Source organism: Eriocheir sinensis, unplaced genomic scaffold (assembly GCF_024679095.1).
Source record: "Eriocheir sinensis breed Jianghai 21 unplaced genomic scaffold, ASM2467909v1 Scaffold1267, whole genome shotgun sequence".
Taxonomy (NCBI): Eukaryota; Metazoa; Arthropoda; class Malacostraca; order Decapoda; family Varunidae; genus Eriocheir; species Eriocheir sinensis.
The window spans coordinates 34,099-56,274 of record NW_026110592.1 but is presented as its reverse complement, the minus strand read 5'-3'; the positions used below and the strand labels follow the sequence as shown (position 1 = coordinate 56,274).

General features: G+C 44.0%; 1 long non-coding RNA gene across 1 annotated transcript; it reads right to left on the bottom strand.

The window, feature by feature from the left end:
• Window positions 1-45: 45 nt before the first annotated feature.
• Window positions 46-13,517, bottom strand: LOC126989670 (uncharacterized). Its single transcript, XR_007743579.1, has 3 exons — window positions 13,323-13,517; window positions 7,360-7,572; window positions 46-167 (listed from the first exon to the last, which is right to left on the bottom strand). It is a non-coding gene; the product is annotated as an uncharacterized LOC126989670 (long non-coding RNA).
• Between the last annotated feature and the right edge of the window lie 8,659 nt (window positions 13,518-22,176).

The window sequence follows — 22,176 nt, the reverse complement described above, 5'->3', positions numbered from 1 at the left end:
AATTATATGTTTTACTGTGAGTGTGTGTGTGTGTGTGTGTGTGTGTGTGTGTGAGAGAGAGAGAGAGAGAGAGAGAGAGAGAGAGAGAGAGAGAGAGAGAGAGATTACTTCTTCTCCTTCTTCTGTTCCTCTTGTTATCTCTTCCTCCTCCTCTTCTTCCTCCAAATCTGTGAATACAAATTTTTATTAATGGAATGAAATGGAAGAGAGAGATTTAAGGAAGGAGAGGAAAGGAAGGAAGAAAATGGGTAGAAATTTGATGAATGGAGGAGGAAGAGTAAGTAGAAGGAGAGGGAGAGAGGAAGGTAATGGGAGAGAGAGAGAGAGAGAGAGAGAGAGAGAGAGAGAGAGAGAGAGAGAGAGAGAGAGAGAGAAACATGCATTTATTGAGAGTAGAACTGACAGCCTTACACACACACACACACACACACACACACACACACACACACACACACACATGCTTAAATAGACAGGTAAAGCACAAGACATTATTAATTAAGTAAGTTACCTAAGGAAAGAATTATATTGTTATAGTATGAAGCAGATTATTATAGCATGAGAGAGAGTGAGTCAGTCACAAATCTCTCTCTCTCTCTCTCTCTCTCTCTCTCTCTCTCTCTCTCTCTCTCTCTCTCTCTCTCTCTCTCTCTCTCTCTCTCTCTCTCTCATATAGATAGATAGATATAATGTACTACAGCACAAAGCCCACCAATATATACTCAACCCCTTGACTGCAGATTTCCTACAAGACAACATTTCCAAGCTACAGCAATGGATCAAAAAGTGTCTGCTACAATTCAATGAAGAAAAATCTAATGTCTTGCACCTTGGGAGGGGATACCCAGCACACCAATACCACATGGGAAGCACTCCACTACCCACCACAGGGGCAGACAAAGACCTGGGAGTGTATGTTACCAGGCTACCGGTGAAGTGATACCCAGCACACCAATACCACATGGGAAACACTCCACTATCCACCACAGAGGCAAGCAAGACCTGGGAGTGTATGTTACCAGGCTACCGGTGAAGGGATACCCAGCACACCAATACCACATGGGAAACACTCCACTATCCACCACAGAGGCAGAGAAAGACCTGGGAGTGTATGTTACCAGGCTACCAGTGAAGGGATATCCAGCACACCAATACCACATGGGAAACACTCCACTATCCACCACAGAGGCAGAGAAAGACCTGGGAGTGTATGTTACCAGGCTACCAGTGAAGGGATCTCCAGCACACCAATACCACATGGGAAACACTCCACTATCCACCACAGAGAGAGAGAGAGAGAGAGAGAGAGAGAGAGAGAGAGAGAGAGAGAGAGAGAGAGAGAGAGAGAGAGAGAGAGAGAGAGAGAGAGAGAGAGAGAATTACAGGCCAATATCACTCCTCCCAATCATCAGCAAGATATTTGAGAGGATCATCGGGGAGCAATTGACATCCTTCCTCGAGGAAAACCACCTGCAGTCACCGAAGCAGTTTGGTTTTCGGAAGGGCCGCTCTACCTCAGACCTCCTCCTTCTCCTCTCAAAGTCCTGGCATGACGCCCTTGATGACGGCCACCCCTCTCGTGATTGCCCTGGATATAGCTGGCGCGTTCGACTCCGTTTGGCACCGCGGTCTGACGGCGAAGCTACAGCAACTAGGCATCACGGGGGACCTGCTGCGCCTGCTCTCAAACTACCTGTTAGGCAGGAACCTCCGCGTAGCAGTCAACGGAAGCACCTCAACCAGCTTCCCGGTGGAGGCCTCCGTTCCACAGAGGTCCGTCCTTGGACCTATTCTGTGGAACATATACTTTAACGACCTCCTGCAAACCATCCCGGCAGCAAGCGCTTACGCCGACGACTGCACCCTCTCCAGAACATACAAGAGGGAGGAAGCCCAGGACGTGATAGAGTCCATCAACAGACAGTTGGCAGACATAATGGCCTGGGGAAAGAGGTGGCAAGTCAGGTTTGCCCCTGACAAAACCCAGGCCATGGTAATATCACGTTCTCGGGAGGACGCGAGACAACTCCACGGCAGACCGAGATTCGGGAACGACACCATCCCTCTGCAGGCCAGCGTCGACATCCTGGGCGTGGAGGTGGACTCCCAGCTGCGGTTCGACCGTCACCTTGAAAGGGTGGTGCACAAAGCCTCCCAGAAGGTGAACCTCCTGCGCCGCATGAAGAACCTCCTCGATGCTGAGGGCCTGAACACCCTCTATAAGGCACAAGTCCGTCCAGTGATGGAGTATGCACCGCTCACCTGGATGGCCAGCGCCCGCTGCCACCTCAACCTGCTAGACAAGGTGCAGAGGAGGGCTGAACGCCTCATCAACGGCACCCAGCACCACCGACCGAGCCAGTGGGAGACACAGCGACAACAACATCGACGACAACAACAACAACAACACCCACAAGAGGGACGGGCAAGACCACCCACGAACCACCTGAACAGCCGTGAGCACCGTCGCCGCGTCGCTGCCCTGACGGTGCTTTACAAGGCACAAGTGGGCCTAGTGCCCCACCTGACGGACCTGAGGGCTACCTGGAGGAGGTCTGAGCGCAGCACGAGAACGGTGCTGAGCAACGCCTCCCTCCTGGAAGTGCCAATGGCCCGCTCCAGCACCCACCAACGTGCCTTCTCCATCGCAGCGGTGGTGTGGTGGAACAACCTCACTGCTGATGTAGATGTGACACAACTGTCCACTCAGCAGATGAAGGTTGCGTCCCACAGGTGACTACTCCTACACCCACCGTAAACATGTATATAATTGTATAATATAATCGGCAGAAGCTTTTAAATAGCTCCTCAACGGCCATGTACTAATGTACTGAACATGTTTAAATAAAAGAGAGAGAGAGAGAGAGAGAGAGAGAGAGAGAGAGAGAGAGAGAGAGAGAGAGAGAGACCCAACATAGTGAGGGAGAAGGTGTGGTACAGAGGAAGGACATCAGACTATTTACCAACATGCTAAACCAAATTTTATATGCAGGTCTTACAGTAGCGAAATTCATGCAGGCAAATCAACATACTACAGGAAGAGGAGAAGGGAACAGTTGGAAAGTTTGGTTTAGTGGGCAGCGCAACATCTGTGGTCATGTGCTGGAGAGGGACAGGAGGGGAAAGAATTATAGGAGAAGGGAACAGTTGGAAAGTTTGGTTTAGTGGGCAGCGCAACATCTGTGGTCATATGCCGGAGAGAGACGGAAGGGGAAGGAATTACAGGGGAAGGAATTATAGGAGAAGGGAACAGACCCCAGGAGACGGGACACAACATCTGTGGTCATATGCCGGAGAGAGACAGAAGAGGAAGGTATTATAGGAGAAGGGAACAGACCCCAGGAGACGGGACACAACATCTGTGGTCATATGCCGGAGAGAGACAGAAGGGAAGGAATTATAGGAGAAGGGAACAGACCCCAGGAGACGGGACACAACATCTGTGGTCATATGCCGGAGAGAGACAGGAGGGGAAGGAATTATAGGAGAAGGGAACAGACCCCAGGAGACGGGACACAACACCTGTGGTCATATGCCGGAGAGAGACAGGAGGGGAAGGAATTATAGGAGAGGGGAACAGACTCCAGGAGACGGGACACAACATCTGTGGTCATATGCCGGAGAGGGACAGGAGGGGAAGGAATTATAGGAGGAGGGAACAGACCCCAGGAGACGGGACACAACATCTGTGGTCATATGCCGGAGAGGGACGGGAGGGGAAGGAATTATAGGAGAAGGGAACAGACCCCAGGAGACAGGACACAACATCTGTGGTCATATACCGGAGAGAGACAGAAGGGGGAGGAATTATAGGAGAAGGGAACAGACCCCAGGAGACGGGACACAACATCAGTGGTCATATGCCGGAGAGACAGAAGGGGAAGGATTTATAGGAAAAGGGAGCAGACCCCAGGAGACGGGACACAACCCCCGATTAATACCTGGTACCCATTCACTGCTGGGTGGCCAGGGGCGTAGGGTATCGGAAAAGCCGCCCAAATTTTTCAGCTCTGCCCAGGAATCGAACCCGGGCTCTCTCAGGAGGAGGAGTAGGAGGAAGGAAGGGAGAGGAGGAGGATGAGGAAGAGAGATAAGGAAGAGGAGGAAGGGAAAGAGATTAAACAGAAAAGAAGGAAGAAAAAATGAAAGGCATACAATTTAGAAGCACAAGCAAGCTATGACCATATTACAAGCTCTCTTGCTTAATAAATATTGCTGGAAATGACCTCAAGGGAATGGGCAAGGAAGGGAGGTTGAAGATACCCTAAACTTCACAAAACCTGACAAAAACAAAACAGTTACTATAGGTCTTGACTCAGAAATTCATATATGCTTCCTTACTAATGAGACTTTCTATACAACTAAGTGGGGTCATTCTTTGTTGATTTATACTGTAAAGTGCTGGCTATCATGTGTTTGAAGATACCCTAAACTTAACCTAACATAACCTATCAAAAGCCGAAACAGTTACTATATGGATTGACTCAAAAATTCATATATGCTGCCTTACTAATGAGACTTTCTATACAACTAAGTGAGGTCATTCTTTGTTCATTTATACTGTAAAATGCTGGCTATCATGTGTTTGAAGATACCCTAAACTTAATATAACATAACCTATCAATACCCCAAACAGTTACTATATGGATTGACTCAGAAAATTCATATATGCTCCCTTACTAATGATACTTTCTATACAAATAAGTGAGGTCATTCTTTGTTGATTTATACTGTAAAGTGCTGGCTATCACGTGTTTGAAGATACCCGGCCTAAACTTAACCTAACATAACCTATCAAAACCACTAACAGTTACTACAGGTCTTGACCCAGGAAATTCATATATGCTTCCTTACTAATGAGACTTTATGTACAACTAAGTGAGGTCATTCTTTGTTGATGTATACTGTAAAGTGCTGGCTATCATGTGTTTGAAGATACCCTAAACTTAACCTAACATAACCATTCAAAACCCCAAACAGTTACTATAGGTCTTGACTCAGAAAATTCATATATGATTCCTTACTAATAAGAATTTCTGTACAACTAAGTGAGGTCATTCTTTGTTGATTTATACTGTAAAGTGCTGGCTATCATGTGTTTGAAGATACCCTAAACTTAACCTAACATAACCTATCAAAACCCCAAACAGTTACTTAAGGGATTGACTCAGAAAATTCATATATGCTTCCTTACTAATGAGACTTTCAATACAACTAAGTGAGGTCATTCTTTGTTGATTTATACTGTAAAGTGCTGGCTATCATGTGTTTGAAGATACCCTAAACTTAACCTAACATAACCTATCAAACCCCCAAACAGTGACTGAAAATTCATATATGCTTCCTTAGTAATGACACTTTCTATACAACTAAGTGAGGTCATTCTTTGTTGATTTATATTATTAGGTGCTGGTCATCATGTGTTTGAAGATACCCTAAACTTAACCTAACATAACCTATCAAAACCAAAAACAGTTACTATAGGTCTTGACTCAGAAAATTCATATATGCTTCCTTACTAATGAGACTTTCTATACAACTGTTGATTTATACTGTAAAGTGCTGGCTATCATGTGTTTGAAGATACCCTAAACTTAACCTAACATAACCTATCAAAACCCCAAACAGTTATTATATGGATTGACTCAGAAAATTCATTTATGCTTCCTTAATAACGAGCCTTTCTATACAACTAAGTGTGGTCATTCTTTGTTGATTTATACTGTAAAATGCTGGCTATCATGTGTTTGAAGATACCCTAAACTTAACCTAACATAACCTATCAAAACCCCAAACAGTTACTATAGGGATTGACTCAGAAAATTCATATATGCTTCCTTACTAATGAGACTTTCTATACAACTGAGGTCATTCTTTGTTGATTTATACTGTAAAATTCTGGCTATCATGTGTTTGAAGATACCGTAAACTTAACCTAACATAACCTATCAAAACCCCAAAGTTATATGGATTGACTCAGAAAATTCATATATGCTTCCTTACTAATGAGACTTTCAATACAATTAAGTGAGGTCATTCTTTGTTGATTTATACTGTAAAGTGCTGGCTATCATGTGTTTGAAGATACCCTAAGCTTAACCTAACATAACCTATCAAAACCCCAAACAGTTACTATAGGTCTTGACTCAGAAAATTCATATATGCTTCCTTACTAATGAGACTTTCTTTACAACTATGTGAGCTCATTCTTTGTTGATTCATACTGTAAAGTGCTGGCTATCATGTGTTTGAAGATACCCTACACTTAACCTAATATAACCTATCAAAACCCCAAACAGTTGCTATATGGATTGACTAAGAAAATTCATATATGCTTCCTGACTAATGAGACTTTCTATACAACTAAGTGAGCTCATTCTTTGTTGATTTATACTGTAAAGTGCTGGCTATCATGTGTTTGAAGATACCCTAAACTTAACCTAACATAACAAAAATAAAAGTCACTATAGGTCTTGACTCAGAAAATTCATATATGCTTCTTTACTAAGGAGACTTTCTAAACAACTAAATGAAGTCTTTGTTGATTTATACTATTAGGTGCTGGCCATCATGTGTTTGAAGATACTCTAAACTTAACCTAACATAAACAAAACACTAACCAAACGTCATGACTCGGAAAATTCATTTTTGCTTCCTTACTAATGAGATTTTCTATACAACTAAGTGAGATAATTCTTTGTTGATTTATACTATTAGGTGCTGGCCATCATGTGTTTGAATATACCCTAAACTTAACCTAACAAAAACAAAACAGTTACTATAGGTCTTGACTCAGAAAATTCATATATGCTTCCTTACTAATGAGACTTTCTATACAACTCAATGATGTCATTCTTTGTTGATTTATACTTTTAGGTGCTGGCTATCATGTGTTTGAAGATAACCTAAACTTACCCTAACCTAACATAACAAAAACAAGACAGTTGCTATAGGTCTTGACTCGGAAATTCATATATGCTTCCTTACTAATGAGACTTTCTATACAACTAAGTGAGATAATTCTTTGTTGACTTACACTGTAAAGCGCTGGCCATTATGTGTTTGAAGATACCCTAAACTTAATCCGGTTGCAGCGACGGGCCAAATTTGTGGCTTTGCCGTGTAGCAGCAACAGGCCAAATTTGTGCCATGATATAAACCCCCCAAAAATAGATGATACATAATCTGATCACAAATGCTTTGATATATATTATGAAATGGTTTGTGTGAGAGATGATTTTTTCTCATTTTTCTCGCTTAGAGGGACCATTAAGAAACATGATCCCCGCTGTTGCCGGGTTAAATAAAAATAACCTAACAAAACATTACTGTATAAGGAGAGACCAAACCAAGGAAACTGACCTCTCTTTTGGCCACCTTTCACTATTGTCTTTGTGGGAACAGCGATTAGCGGGCTTTTTATTTTACACCTTTTTTGTTGCCCTTGAGGCGATTCCTTAGCTGTGAAAAAAAAAAATGATGCGGTGTTGCTTTCTGGAGGTGACTGTGGCGATGGTGGTGGTGGTGCCCTGGGCCATCCTCGCCTCACTTGGTAACACTTGGTTGTGGTGAATTCTGCAAGAGAAGGAAGAGATCAAAGTTCTTGCACTACATGGGTAGGCGGTGGCTGAGTGGTAGCGTGCTGGGCCCACATTCACAGCGTGATGGACGACGAGGGTTCGAATCCCCATGCTACCACCTGGGATTTTTCAGTCACCGCCGAGTGGCTTAAAACTACCCACATGCTGTCCTGAAGACCACCCATCAACCCGGACTCTAGAGGAAACCAACTGTCCTAGTGAATCAAGAACGAGTTCCGGGGGGCAGCATGAGCCAAGAGAAGATGGTGCCACTATAAACACTTGCCTGCGCCATGACGGGCTGGGGCCGAACACCATCCAGGCCCCTCAAGAGAGCCTACCGGCGCTATAGGCGTAGACATGATTATAAAAAAAAAATAATAATAAATAGAATAAAAATAAAAAAAAGGACTTTATCCCACGGATACAGGCTCTGAGCTCCCTCAAGACCTGAAATAACCGTGTATATAATAATGCAGATATGCCCACAGTGCATCTTACAGGTTTGGAGAAATAAAAAAAATAGATTTATTTGATTTAAATCCGTTTTTTTTTTTTTTATCTAATATGACTTTTTATTCAAATGATCATTTTTTTGGTATTTGTGGAATATATGATTCAACTTTGTGAGGACATTTTTTTACGGAGAAACTTTGGCAATGTCAAATGAATTCATAGTTGTTGTTTTTTTACATGTCTACGCTTATGGCGCCGGTAGGCTTGCTTGAGGGGCCTGGATGGTGGTCGGCCCCAGCCCGCATGGCGCAGGCAAGTGTTTATAGTGGCGCCATCTTCTCTTGGCTCATGCTGCCCCTCGGAACTCGTTCTTGATTCACTTGGACGGTTTCCTCTAGAGTCCGGGTTGATGGGTGGTCTTCAGGACAGCATGTGGGTAGTTTTAAGCCACTCGGCGGTGACTGAAAAATCCCAAGTGGTAGCGTGGGGATTCGAACCCGCGTCATCCATCACGCGGTGAATGTGGGCCCAGCATGCTACCCCTCAGCCACCGCCTACCCAAGATGAGTTGTCACGGGGAAATCATGAGTATAGAACACTGAGAGTTTAGTAAGATCAGACACTTTAAAACATGCATGATGTTATGGTGTATGCGGCCTACTTTATGTTTTCACTAACTCGAGTCTCCTTGAACAAAGCCCACCACCACTCAAGCTGAGGAGGCATGTGTGGGGGGCACTCCAGTGGCTGGCACATCATCTTTACCGTGTAACTAGTGATATATATATATATAATGTTTATTTGTCACCTTTTGTTGTTGTTGTAGCTTGAACCATCTTTTTTTCTCTCAGCTGAAAATATTTACAACACTGGTATCACATGGCTGTAGACACCCGAGCCAATATAGAGGCACTGTTTTCTTTGCATCATTCTCATGAGGGGGGGCAAGACAGGCAGAGGCTCACCAACCTGAAAGGAAGACTTGCATCGTCGGCCCCGGCAGATGGAGCAGCCACGTGGAGCAGCCCAGAGTAACCGTCCTTCAAGCATTGAGGGACAATTTTTCTCATTTTCTGGTGTTTGCTGCTGGTCTGCTGGGTGACCACTGTGCTCTCCAGTGTAATTCTGCTCTTGGTCTGCTGCGGGTCAGACAGCCAGCCGTTCCCCTACGGAAGAGAACAGAGCTCATAGTACCGATCTTTGGGTGGACTGAGACCACTCACACACTACACACCGCGACAACGAGGTCACAGCTCCTTGCCTGACGTCGCGTACCTACTCACTGCTAGGTGAACAGGGGCTACACGTGAAAGAAGATAAACCCAACTTATCTTCACCCGGCCGGGGAATCGATCCCCGGTCCTTATGGTTGTGAGCCAGACGCTCTAACCACTGAGCTACCGGGCGTGTGAGAATGAATGGAGCCCCAAGACAGATGGAGCAAGCCATTACTAATGTTAATGTTTAAATAAAAAACACAAGAACAAGAAAAGTGAAAAGGAAAATTCTCATAAAAATGATAATAATATCAAGGACTTAATTAGTATTTCCTAAGAGGTCCTAATTTAATGAAGAGATTTTCTATCTCTTTTTCTATTACTCTCTCGGCCCCACACGCCCTCTGCCTGTATCTCGAAACACACGAGAAATTAATCACGGCAAGGAGAGGGTATTCCCGGCTGCCTGGGACTGAACCCGCGACCAGCGTGACAGGAGAGCCACTCCCTACCGAGTCGGCCAAAAAGCTACCCCCCTGGCTAAGTGGGTTATGGGGGGCTCGTTCATCAGGCATAGTCGCCGCACCACACTAAACCTTGTGGCACTTTGTATGGGGGTCCCAAGCCAATCTTCAAGGTCCTAAGCTTCATCTTGAAGGTCCCATGTTTGAGTCAAATCCACAGGCTTCAGTGGATCATGAACTGTGTGCAAATGTGAGTGTATGCAGTTTGGAAATGAATTGATCCTGGATTTATACATGAGGAGAGATAAATGCCTTGGTGAAATGGGCCAAGGAGGGCCTGGGCTACCACGAGGCGAAGGACAGCCAGAGGAGGAACCATGAAAGGGAGAGGAGTCAGAGTGATACAGTAGGCAATACAAACCTACCTCTTGTTTGATATACTACATTGATTTGATTTACGCAATGACCTCTTCAAGGACACAATACTCGCGTAAATCGAGTTACCTGTACTCCTGCCACCCTCATCACTAGTGGGCTGCATCTGCTCACTCATACACTGATCATGATTCACATACACATGAATCATGATAATTGATTTAGTGGACTTTTTTGTTTTTTAATATATATATATATATATATATATATATATATATATATATATATATATATATATATATATATATATATATATATATATATATATATATATAGCCTATGCAAATTTTTCACGCCAACAGGAAAATCAATCTGGGCTTATCTTGAGGGGGTACAAGGGTTTAGACTCCCCTGATGGCATCATTGACAGCAGCAGGCCAGCACCCTCAGTCCATCTCCAGGGTATAATGTGAGAGCTTCTTACCCCCACGAGCACTCCCTGTGGGTAAATACACACTTCTCAGCCACAGGACACTGGGTGAGGCGAGGAGGAGGGTAAAGGTGGACCTGGGACTAGACGTTACCAGGCTACCAGTGAAACCCAAATCCGTGCCTATCGCAGCGGACGGGTTAAAAACTAAGTAAAAAACTAAGTAAAAAACTGACTCTCAGGGCAAAGTTGGAATATGAGAAACTGATTAAAAACATACAATTCATCTAAATATCCTAGTTCAGGGCTTTAGTGTTGGAGTTCATTCTCTACGAGTTATGGACCTGGAGTAGTGAGCACATCCCACATGATCTTGAACCCCTGAAGGGTGGGTGTTTTGACCACAAGGGCTCACTCAGAGGGGGGAAAATTGGGCCACAAATAGCTGGTCTTCAAGCACTCATAGTCCTTGATATAAACATCTTATGGATATACATGTAATACCATGATGTGCAGCATACAATGAACTCAATGGTGAAAGCAGCCTGATATGTGTGATGCCTGAGCGGGCCAAGCCAGACCTATTGCTGGGCTGAGCCTGGTGGACGGGACAATGTACTGGATGGGGGACTCACGCAAGCTAATTTATTATATAACACATGAAAGTTTACTTTTTAGGTGTGCATATGTTGTACATATCTTGTGCTCTGTCTGGCTGGCTATCTTGGTTAGACTCTCTCTCTCTCTCTCTCTCTCTCTCTCTCTCTCTCTCTCTCTCTCTCTCTCTCTCTCTCTCTCTCTCTCATATACAGGATACAGGATTTTAAAAATCTATACATTTCAAGACAACTTATTTCTCTCTTGAAAACATGTATGTGTAGAAAAACATAATTTTCAATGGAAGTGTAACATATGAAATTTTTTTTCTTCTAATGTTTACTAATATTCTGATAAAATAATAATGGCAGGTGTTGCTTGGTGCCACTGGGAGTCAGGGGTGCAAGCAAGCATTTTGTGTAGTGTTTGTTTTCTGACTTGTGCTGCCCACCTGTGCCTGGGAGTTCCCTGCCTGGCTGGCTGTTTTTTTTTTTTTTTTTTTTTTTTTTTGGGGGGGGGGTTAATGCCAACCCTGAGGATTACTAACAAGTGGAACAGCCTTACTGAACATGTAATCACCAGCACTAGTGTGAATATGTTTAACCCGGTAGCAGCAACGGGCCAAATTTGTGGCTTTACCGTGTACCAGCAACGGGCCAAATTTTTGCCATGACATAACCCTCCAAAATAGATGAAGCATAAACTGATCACAAATGCGTTGACATATATTATGAAATGGTTTGCGCGAGTGATGATTTTTCTCATCAATTCGCTTAGAGTGGCCATTAAGAAACATGATCCCCTGCTACCGGGTTAAGAATAGATATGACCAGTTTGAGGCTGAACAGAAACAGAGAAGAGGCACCAGGCCCTTATGACTCTCTTGCCTCTTATACTTTCACTGGGTAAGCATCTTCACTCAGGGTCGGACTGGCCTATGTGCCCGTGTGCCAATGTACTTACTCGTGTTTCTTATTTATCTGGTCCCACTTCTGCCGAAGCGCTCTGCAGGACCCACATATTTTAATTAATTAAATTTTCAATATTGATCACAACTTATATGCTAAGTTAATTGTCAATGGCACATGGGCCCCCCAAGGTACATGTGTAGTGCGGCAACTATGCCTGATGAACGAGCCTCCCATAACCCACTTAGCCAGGGGGGTACCTCTTTGGCCGACTCGGTAAGGAGTGGCTCTCCTGTCATGTTGGTCGCGGGTTCAATCCCAGGCAGCCAGCGAATACCCACACCTTGTCTTCATTAATTTCTCGCGTTTTTCGATACACGCAGAGGACGTGTTGGGAAATAAGAGGAAATATAAAAAGGAAATCGACCGGGGCATGACACATGGGCCCCTGGACTTAACCCATGCCAATGTGTATTATTTGAATATTTTGATATTTTAGCTTACATGGGCCCGGGCCCCTCCAGCCACTAGATGGCACGGCCCCCTTCAGCACCCCAGTCCGACTCTGTCTTCGCTAGGTAAGCACGTCAGCGTTGCCACGAACCCGCGCCATGAACCCTTGAATCTCGATTGCAAGTTTACCGTTGATGAGGTTTCAGGCCCAGCGCTCCACAGGGCCACTAACATTATAACAGTAATATTAGCACCTAAAGTTGTCCTCAATCCTCATATTTGTTAAGTCGAAGGATTTAGTGGATAAATGAGTTTTCAGCTCTTTCTTGTCTTACGTAACAGTGCCACACCTCGCCTAATCGCCCTTACCGGAGCACCCGGCAGCCCACACAACCCTGATGACAATGAGTGTGGTAACTGCCCCAACAATAGCCACTTTTAAAGCGCGTTATGACCAGCGTTCCCAGATTATCGTACTCAGAGCATCGTATTTTTCGGTTTCCCCACAACTATTGCAAAAGGAAGACACCAGTAATTAACCATTTCAACGAAAACTATAAATAACTCTAACTATTGAGGTGGAGGAGACTGTTTTGAGGTCGGAAGTCGGTAAATATAAGCGGCTGAGCACGACAATCTGGCAACGCTGGTTATGACAGACACCTTGATTTGATTAACTAAGATACTGGCTAACTATCTTAAGAGGTGGGGGACATCATACGAAGTCCTCTTAATTCCCCACTATTTATTCCTAGCTAAGCATTCCTAGATAAGACAGACACGGGGGAAGGAAGGACGGAGGGAAGAATAAAGGAGGAACCAGTGAGCGCCATGGGGAACCTCACCTGTCACTCCGCCGTCACCAGCTTGGCCATCTCCACCTTTCTCTTGAGCCGCTTCTCCACCTCGGGTTTCTTAGCCATCATGAAGTAGAAGAAGAAGGCGTTGCTTCTCTTCTGCTTGTCCATCGCTGCCCGCCAGGAATACTCAGGAGGTGGAGGAGGAGGGAGAGCACGGCCGTACGTCTTGCCTCGATGGTGGTGGACGGAGCACTGACTCGCAACGTCGCAAGTTCACAACCAGCGTTACCATATTGTCGTACTGGGCATAACATTTTCTTCTGCTTGAGGCCCAAAACTGTCGACCCTACACTGATAACGATATACATTCACAATTAGAGTTCAGATGGTTAATTATCGATGTTTATCTGCAATTGTTATGGGTCAGAAATAGGAAAATGCGATGTTCTGAGTACGACAATATGGCAACGTGCTCGCATCGTTGCCAAAGTGTCGTACTCAGCTGCTCATTTTTCCCGATTTCAGGCAAAAAAATGTCCCACCCATAAAACTAACGATACTTTGATTTCCCAACAAAAACTCCTAATGTGTTCAGCAGATGCAAACCTTTCCCTGAGTTGTGCTATAGCAGTGTCCGAAAATGGGAGAAAAATAGCTCTTCGATAGTACTCCTATAATTGATGATTGATTGATATAGTTTATTATTGCAAGTAAAACAACAAAGGAGAAGGGAGGACCATGCCATTTGCTGTTGGAGGGTTTGCCTTAATTATGTTTCTGATGACCACTGATTGTTCAAGGCTTCTAAAAGTTGGTTGAATTTATTTCCACGATAGGACTGAAATGCATCTATGCAGCTCTGTACACCAGCACCATCAGTTCTTGTTGTGACCCCTGCAGCTTTTCTGGCAAGGGTTTAGTGACACTTAGAACTGAGCTGAGCACTCAAACTGAGAAAACCTGGGTCACTTATTGCTTTAGATTAGGCTTGGCTACTGATTCTTCACCTAACGTGTTTGCATAATTAATTAATTATTATTTCATTATTATTTCATTAACTACCTACCTCATTATCCGGGGCATCAGCCGAGTCAGTGGTGACTTTCCTACACCAGATAGAGTACGTACGTGAAGCGTTTTGTCCAAGGAGGAAATATGTAAGGAATGGAAAGGAACACCCAAGCCTGCCTGAATTCAAGGAATGACACACGCTATAGAAAAAAAGTACTACATAAACAGAAAATGAAGTCTATCAATCATAATTCTCAGAAATTTGAAATTTGTGGTCAGAAAATATTATACGGATAACATGAATAGGCCACGTGAGCCTACGTCGTCAATGAATGTTTCTCAAAATAGATCACCTGCTCTTATTCAACTCAGCAGCTCCATTGTTCAGGTGCTGAACACACAATAGTCACTCAGCCACTCTACACTGTCCACTGTCAAGCACAAAACAGTCATTAAAGGTGGTAATATAGCGGCAAAGGTCGACCTTACAGGTCCCATACGCGTCTCGTGTCGCCTGCCACTCTCCCCGTCATAATACAGAATCAATTACTACATACTCACCACTGTCACCAGACAAGCTCACTTGGTGCCTCTACAGTATAATTATATAGTCCTCCAATCACTTTGACTGCACCTTACACCTAAAATCAAGTAAATTTGAGAGGCAAGAAGGAGAGAAGGCACACTTACGACTTTCGTGCTCTCTCTCTCTCTCTCTCTCTCTCTCTCTCTCTCTCTCTCTCTCTCTCTCTCTCTCTCTCTCTCTCTCTCTGCCAGAGCCATCCCATCTCGTATTCCTGTCACCCGCCACTTGACAGCTTGACATCGCAGCACTCTACACACAATTTTATGAGCCCATCATTTAACGCTTTACTTTTTTTTTCACTCAGAGCAAACCTTATGTCCTACCATTAACTCAAAACAAAACCAAAGGGGAAATAACTCGGTCACTCGGTGCCACTGAGCTCTCAACTCCACACACACACACACACACACACACACACACACACATTCGTAGTCGTAATACTAATATACATATTCCTATTATTTTCCCGTAACATTTAATTATTCATTATTATCCCCCCCCCCGTCGGGGATCACGGACCTCCATCTCTCACTATCATCAGCCATTCTCACAACTTCTGCCACACTGTGTCTTCCATCCATGTCTTGTAGCAGGCTGTCCATAAATTTAATTCTTTGACGTCCTCTCGCTCCTCTGCCTTCCACTCTTCCAGGCAAACAGTCACTTTCTAGTCCTCTCCTTCTTAGCACATGACCCAGAAACTTTAGTTGTCGGCTTCTTATACTTTTCGTTAATTGCCTATCTACTGCTGCTCTTCGCAGAACTTCCTGGTTTGTCACACTCTCCGTCCAGGGAATTCTCAACATTCTCCTTAAAAACACATTTCCGCCACGTCTATCTTTTTCTTTGTATTTGCTATAATTGTCCATGTTTCGCAACCATATAGTAAAGTTGACCACACAAAACATTTTAATAATCTCAATCGCATCTCCATATTCATACTCAAATTATTCAACAGTTTCCTCATATTTCCGAATGCCGTCTTTGCTATACATATTCTCCTGCCTATTTCCTTCTCACTTCCTCCGTCTTCACTAATCATGCTCCCAAGGTAATTAAATTTTTATACTTGCTCAATAAGCCTTTCACCAATCCGTATCCCCACTCGAAATTTGCTTTTTCTTTGTAAACACCATAACCTCTGTTTTACTGCCATTGATTTTTAGCCGTTTCCTCTCACAACTCTCCTGTATCCTGTTCACCAGTGCTTGTAGTTTCTCCTCTGAGTCAGCCAAAAGTACAGTGTCGTCTGCATACTTTATATTGTTAACGTTTCTACCTCCAATTAAAATTCCATCCATATTTTCCAATTCTTCTGTCACTCGTTGATCGTATAGAGAAAAGAAGTCTGGGGACAGGACACACCCCTGTCTGACTCCTCTTGTAATCTGTACCCAGTCTGTCTCCTCCTATCTCCTCGTCCCTATGCTGTCAAATTCCCATCTTTTTTTTTTCATCTCTTCCGCTGGTAATCTCTGGAACAGCCTTCCCTCGCCTGTATTTCCTCCTGCCTACAACTTTAGCTCTTTGAAGAGGAGGGTATCGAGACATCTCTCCTTTCGAAGTTGACCTCTCTCCTGACCTCTCGTTATTTTCCCTCTGAATCTCAAGTTGTTGTTGTCCTTATCTTTCTCCGTTCTTGTTTTTTGTTCTTCTTTATCCGTTGTTCTTCGTATCCTTCATTTACCTTTCTTGTTGTTCCTCATCTTCTCCACCATATAGATGGTTCTTGTTCTTGTTTTTTTTTGTTTGTTTGTTTGTTTGTTTTTGCTTTTGTTTCTACATTTTTGTTCTTTGTCTTCCATTTCCTCTTTTTTTTTCTTTTGCTCTTGTTTATTTTTTTTTTATGTTCGTCTTCTGGTTGTAGCGTTATTGTTATTGTTGTTGTTGTTGTTGTTGTTGTTGTTGTTGTTGTTGTTGTTGTTGTTGTCATTTGAGCAGGTTCTAGCGGGCTTTTTTTTCTTGAGCTTCCTCCCTTGCTATTAAAACAAACTTTACAGACAATACGGAAAAAACGACGTAGCCGGCACTCACGTGATCAGTAAATTTCTGTGTAACTAGAGAGAGAGAGAGAGAGAGAGAGAGAGGGGGGTAGGAATTATACATGAAACTGCGGCATATATTTATTTTCTTGGGGCGGCTATTGTAGAACACTATAAGGATGCTTAGGCTCGCATTATAAGACATTTCGCCTTGAAAAGAACACATATTTGACTTTTTCCCCTAAGTTGTGTGCATTTTTCGGTTAGTTTTTTATGACCCTGGTGGTAGTTTGACCCTTCTTCTGTACCCTGAGCCTAAAAAACACTCATTAGAGCCTGATTGATATCCCCTTTTGACCTTTAGAAATATCTTGATGTGAGAAGGGAAAGTGTCTTGTAATACCAGCCTTGATATCTGTTCCTCGTTTAAGTTATATCAGCTGACTTGGCTTACCAGTGATATGATTTTAAACAAAGAAACATCGTGGGCAAGAGGCAAACTGAAAGGGTTGCAGGTGTACTAATGAATTCTCCTCCGAAATTGACCTCTTCGGCCACCTCTTTGATTCATTTTTTAGGAGCAGCGAGAAGCGGCTCTTTTTTTTCATTATTGTTTCCTTTTGTGTGTGCCCTTTGAGCTGTCTCCTTTGTTGTAAAGAAAATGAAATTCGTGCCCGTATAGATACATTGGAGTCGTGATTGGCGAGAAAATCCAGGAACGTTTGACTTAGATGACGGTATACTTGATAGTGAAACCGCGGCTGCTGCTGCTGGTGCCTTGATAAGCTGCGTACACCTCATTGGTCTGGGATATCAGAGGTGAAGGCACTACCCTATTGCCGCAGATAATTAAGCTGGTGTCTGACGGGTACATCTTCTCACTCCTCCCGTTCAGCAGAAGCCAGTCAGTTTCACAGTTCGTTGTCCCTAGAATCCTTGATGTAACTTCGTTGACCTTCACGCGACTTCCAGAAGGAGCCTTTGGACAAAAAAGAGAGTTGCGTTACCTTAGAGGTAGATATGGAACGGGCCTCTGATGTTTCATTGGCGACCTGCTCGAAGAAAATGGGTGTTTGAAGGGGGGATGAGCAAGTGATAATGTTATAAATCACTGGAGTGTTGGAGGAAGCAAACGCATGGTAGCTACGTGTGGAGGACTCAAGTATAATGTAACCTTTTGTGGAATTGGTGGTGATTGTTTTAACCCTTGAAGCGGATTTCCTACCAGAAGACATCACCAAGCTACAGGAATGGAACAAAAACTGGCTGCTACAATTCAATGAAGAAAATATAAGGTCCTGCATCTTGGGAGGGATATCCAGCACACCAATACCATGGGAAACACTCCACTATCCACCACAGAGGCAGAGAAAGACCTGGGAGTGTATGTTACCAGGCTACCAGTGAAGGGATATCCAACATACCAATACCACCTAGGAAACACTCCATTATCCACCACAGAGGCAGAGAAAGACCTGGGAGTGTATGTTACCAGGCTACCAGTGAAGGGATATCCAGCACACCAATACCACATGGGAAACACTCCACTATCCACCACTGAGGCAGAGAAAGACCTGGAGTGTATGTTACCAGGCTACCAGTGAAGGGATATCCAGCACCAATACCACATGGGAAACACTCCACTATCCACCACAGAGGCAGAGAAAGACCTGGGAGTGTATGTTACCAGGCTACCAGTGAAGGGATATCCAGCACACCAATACCACATGGGAAACACTCCACTATCCACCACAGAGGCAGAGAAAGACCTGGGAGTATGTGTTACCAGGCTACAGTGAAAGGATATCCAGCACACCAATACCACATGGAAACACTCCACTATCCACCACAGAGGCAGAGAAAGACCTGGGGAGTATGTTACCAGGCTACCAGTGAAGGGATATCCAGCACACCAATACCACATGGAAACACTCCACTATCCACCCCAGAGGCAGAGAAAGACCTGGGAGTATGTGTTACCAGGCTACCAGTGAAGGACATCCAGCACACCAATACACATGGGAAACACTCCACTATCCACCACAGAGGCAGAGAAAGAGGGGAGTATGTGTTACCAGCAGGAAGGGTTAAGGTTTAGATGAAAATAGATGACATGACCAAACAAATCTCTTGTCGACACCCCGCAGGAGTGGCAGTGTTGTGGAGAGAGACACACACTAATATCTTCCTTGTGTTACATCAGTTTTTACCTGGATTCGGTATTCGCAGTATTTTCTGCTGGAGGGGAAGTTATTGTGCCAGTCTGACCAACAGCTGCCGTGATTATCTGTGGATGGATACCATAGTGATTATGATACCAGGCTTGAGGGTGCATCAAGCAGGGATTATAAGCAGCTCTCGTATGTGCTTGTACGATGGGTCGAATTCAAATACAAACTATGTTCCATAATATATCTTACTATTATTAAATACAAAAAAATATATATACAATGGATAATATTATACATTTACTGTCAATATGTCCATCTGGCGAGTATCTCAACTTAGCAAGCAGCACAGTTGTATATTGCCGAAGTAGCGAAGCTCAGATAAATCCACAATGTTCCTTAAAACCCTAGAACACTAACCTTAGAAAAAGTCACACCACTCCGATTTTGAAAAAAAAAAAAAATTAAATGTAAAGTTTTAATGGAATAAAGAAGTTACATGAAGGACTTGAAATTGTTTTGGTATGAAAATCAGGTACTGAAAATGTTACTAAAAATAGAAAAAATGTTCAAAATTTCAAAAAAAATTTCATAAAAAATTATCATCCGATGGCTTCCAAACTTCTTGTATGGCCTCCCAGGTCCTGTGATCCACTGCACAGGTGATCACTAAAAGTACGTAAACAATATCCTAGGGACATGTAACACCTGTATCACCAACCATGGGTATGCCGCACCCGAATGTGGGGCCTATAACAAAGGTGAGCAGAGAGAACGTGACCTTCCCTACTGTCAAGCGGGCACATGAAGCTACTGAGGAGGTGGGTACCCTCAGAGCATACACAATGGCAATGACGTCGCATGGGTACCTCATACCCATGGTTAGCGTTCTAGGGTTGAAGGGTTACTATTACACTGGGCAAATTTTCCGTGGATCTTCAGTCAAACCACGATTTCCGCTGGCGTGGTTCTCATTTGTTTCGTGTTATTGTTGATGATGATGATGGTGAGTAATACTGTTTTCCTTCAGTGAAATCTACGTAGCTTTGGAAGATCGTGGACACGTCAGAAAACCACGGAAATATGAGAACCACGCCAGCGGAAATCGTGGTTTGACTGAAGATCCACGGAAAAGTTGCCCAGTGTAATAGGGTGGTATTATAAGACAGTTTCACTTCTTACATCAACTCTTTCTAAAGGTCAAAGAAGGTGGCAGTCAGGTTCTAATGAGTGGTTCTTTAGGCTCATGCTACTGGGGAAGGGTCAAACTACCACAAGGGTCATACAACTACTCCTGGAAATGCCCTAATTCATAAGAAAGCCTTGTCAAATCTGTGAACTTGCGCGACGAAATGGCTTAAAATACGGCCCATAGTCCCTTTACCTGGTGACAACAGCAAGCAGCACAGTTGTGTATTGCCGGAGAAGCTCAGATAAATCCACAACGTTCCTTACCTGGTGACAACTCGTGGTTGCAGGCGTGAAGGAGATGTTGTAGCCTGATAGGTCTTCGTGGGGTCGGTGAAGAATCTCGCGTTGAAATTGAAAGATGGCGATGTAAAGACTTTCCTGATTGAGACCCACACAACCTGGTGATTAAATTAAGAACAAGGTTATATATATATATATATATATATATATATATATATATATATATATATATATATATATATATATATATATATATATATATATATATATATATTTTTTTACGTCTGCGTCAATAGCGCCAGTAGGCTCGCTTGAAGGGCCTGGATGGTGTTCGGCCCCAGCCCATAATGGCGCTGGCAAGTGTTTATAGTGGCGCCATCTTCTCTTGGCTCATGCTGCCCCCTGGAACTCTTTCTTGATTCACTTGGACGATTTCCTCTAGAGTCCGGGTTGATGGGTGGTCTTCAGGACAGCATGTGGGTAGTTTTAAGCCACTCGGCGGTGACTGAAAAATCCCAGGTGGTAGCGTGGGGATTCGAACTCGCGTCGTCCATCACGTGGTGAATGTGGGCCCAGCACGCTACCACTCAGACACCGCCTACCCAGCATCGTCTGTAGTGGCATCGTCAACGTTACCAGATTGTCGTACTTGGCGTATTGTTTTTGCCGATTTCTGACCAAAAACTATCGTACCCACAAAGATAACGATATGCATTTATAATTATCGTTAAAAGCGGTAATTATTGTTGCTCTTTTTTTTTTGCAATATTTATGGGGGTGGGTCTCACCAAAGTTCCCAAGTCCTTGGAAGTGTGCTCAAGGAGTCCCAGGAGTGCGAGAAAGATTGGGCATGTATCACGAAAGCTACCAAGCCAGGCAACAGGACTGAGAGGAGCCGTGCGGTCACAGCGGAGCTGAAAGTGGCGTTGACTCTGCGATACCTCGCCACCGGGAAAATGCAGCAGTGCAGCGCAGATGACTTTGGAGTTTCCCGGGCCACAGTCAGCAGAATCATCACCCAGACCGTGGATGCTCTCGTGACACAAGAGAATATGAGGCAGTTCATGGGCTTCTCTTTAAACCGGGGGGCGCAGCAGAGAATGAAGTCGGAGTTTGCCGAAATTGCTGGTTTTCTCGGTGTGGTGGGTGCTGTTGATGGCACCCACGTAAGAATAGTGGCCCCACATGACCACGAAGAAGTGTACGTCAACCGCAAGAACTACCACAGCATCAATGTGCAAGTGTTATTTGATGCACAGTACCAGCTGCGGGACATGGTGGCGAGGTGGCCAGGGTCTACTCGACTCACTAAATGTTCGTTTACACCGTGGTGCCGTTGAAGATGCAGACGGAACAAAAATACGTGCACATATTCTTTACAATGAAGATACTATCGCTGTATTTCAACTAAATATCAATTGTTTATAATTATAATTCCATAATTATACATAAGAAGTGTAATTTAGGTTAATTGAAGACATATTAGACGTCAAAGCGACGCGGAAGATTGGCAACGATGGTTTATCCCAAGACCGCCCCCAATCCTACTTGGAAGTGCTTGTGGCGCGGTGATGAAACACGCCCAAGAAATTCTCCCAACTGCGCGTGACGTCACCACGTCTGGGAGAGCACTATGATGAAACCCACCCCAGAAACAGGAAAATACAATGTTATGCGTACGGTAATCTGGTAACGTTGGGCATCGTTCCCATCTCTCGTTG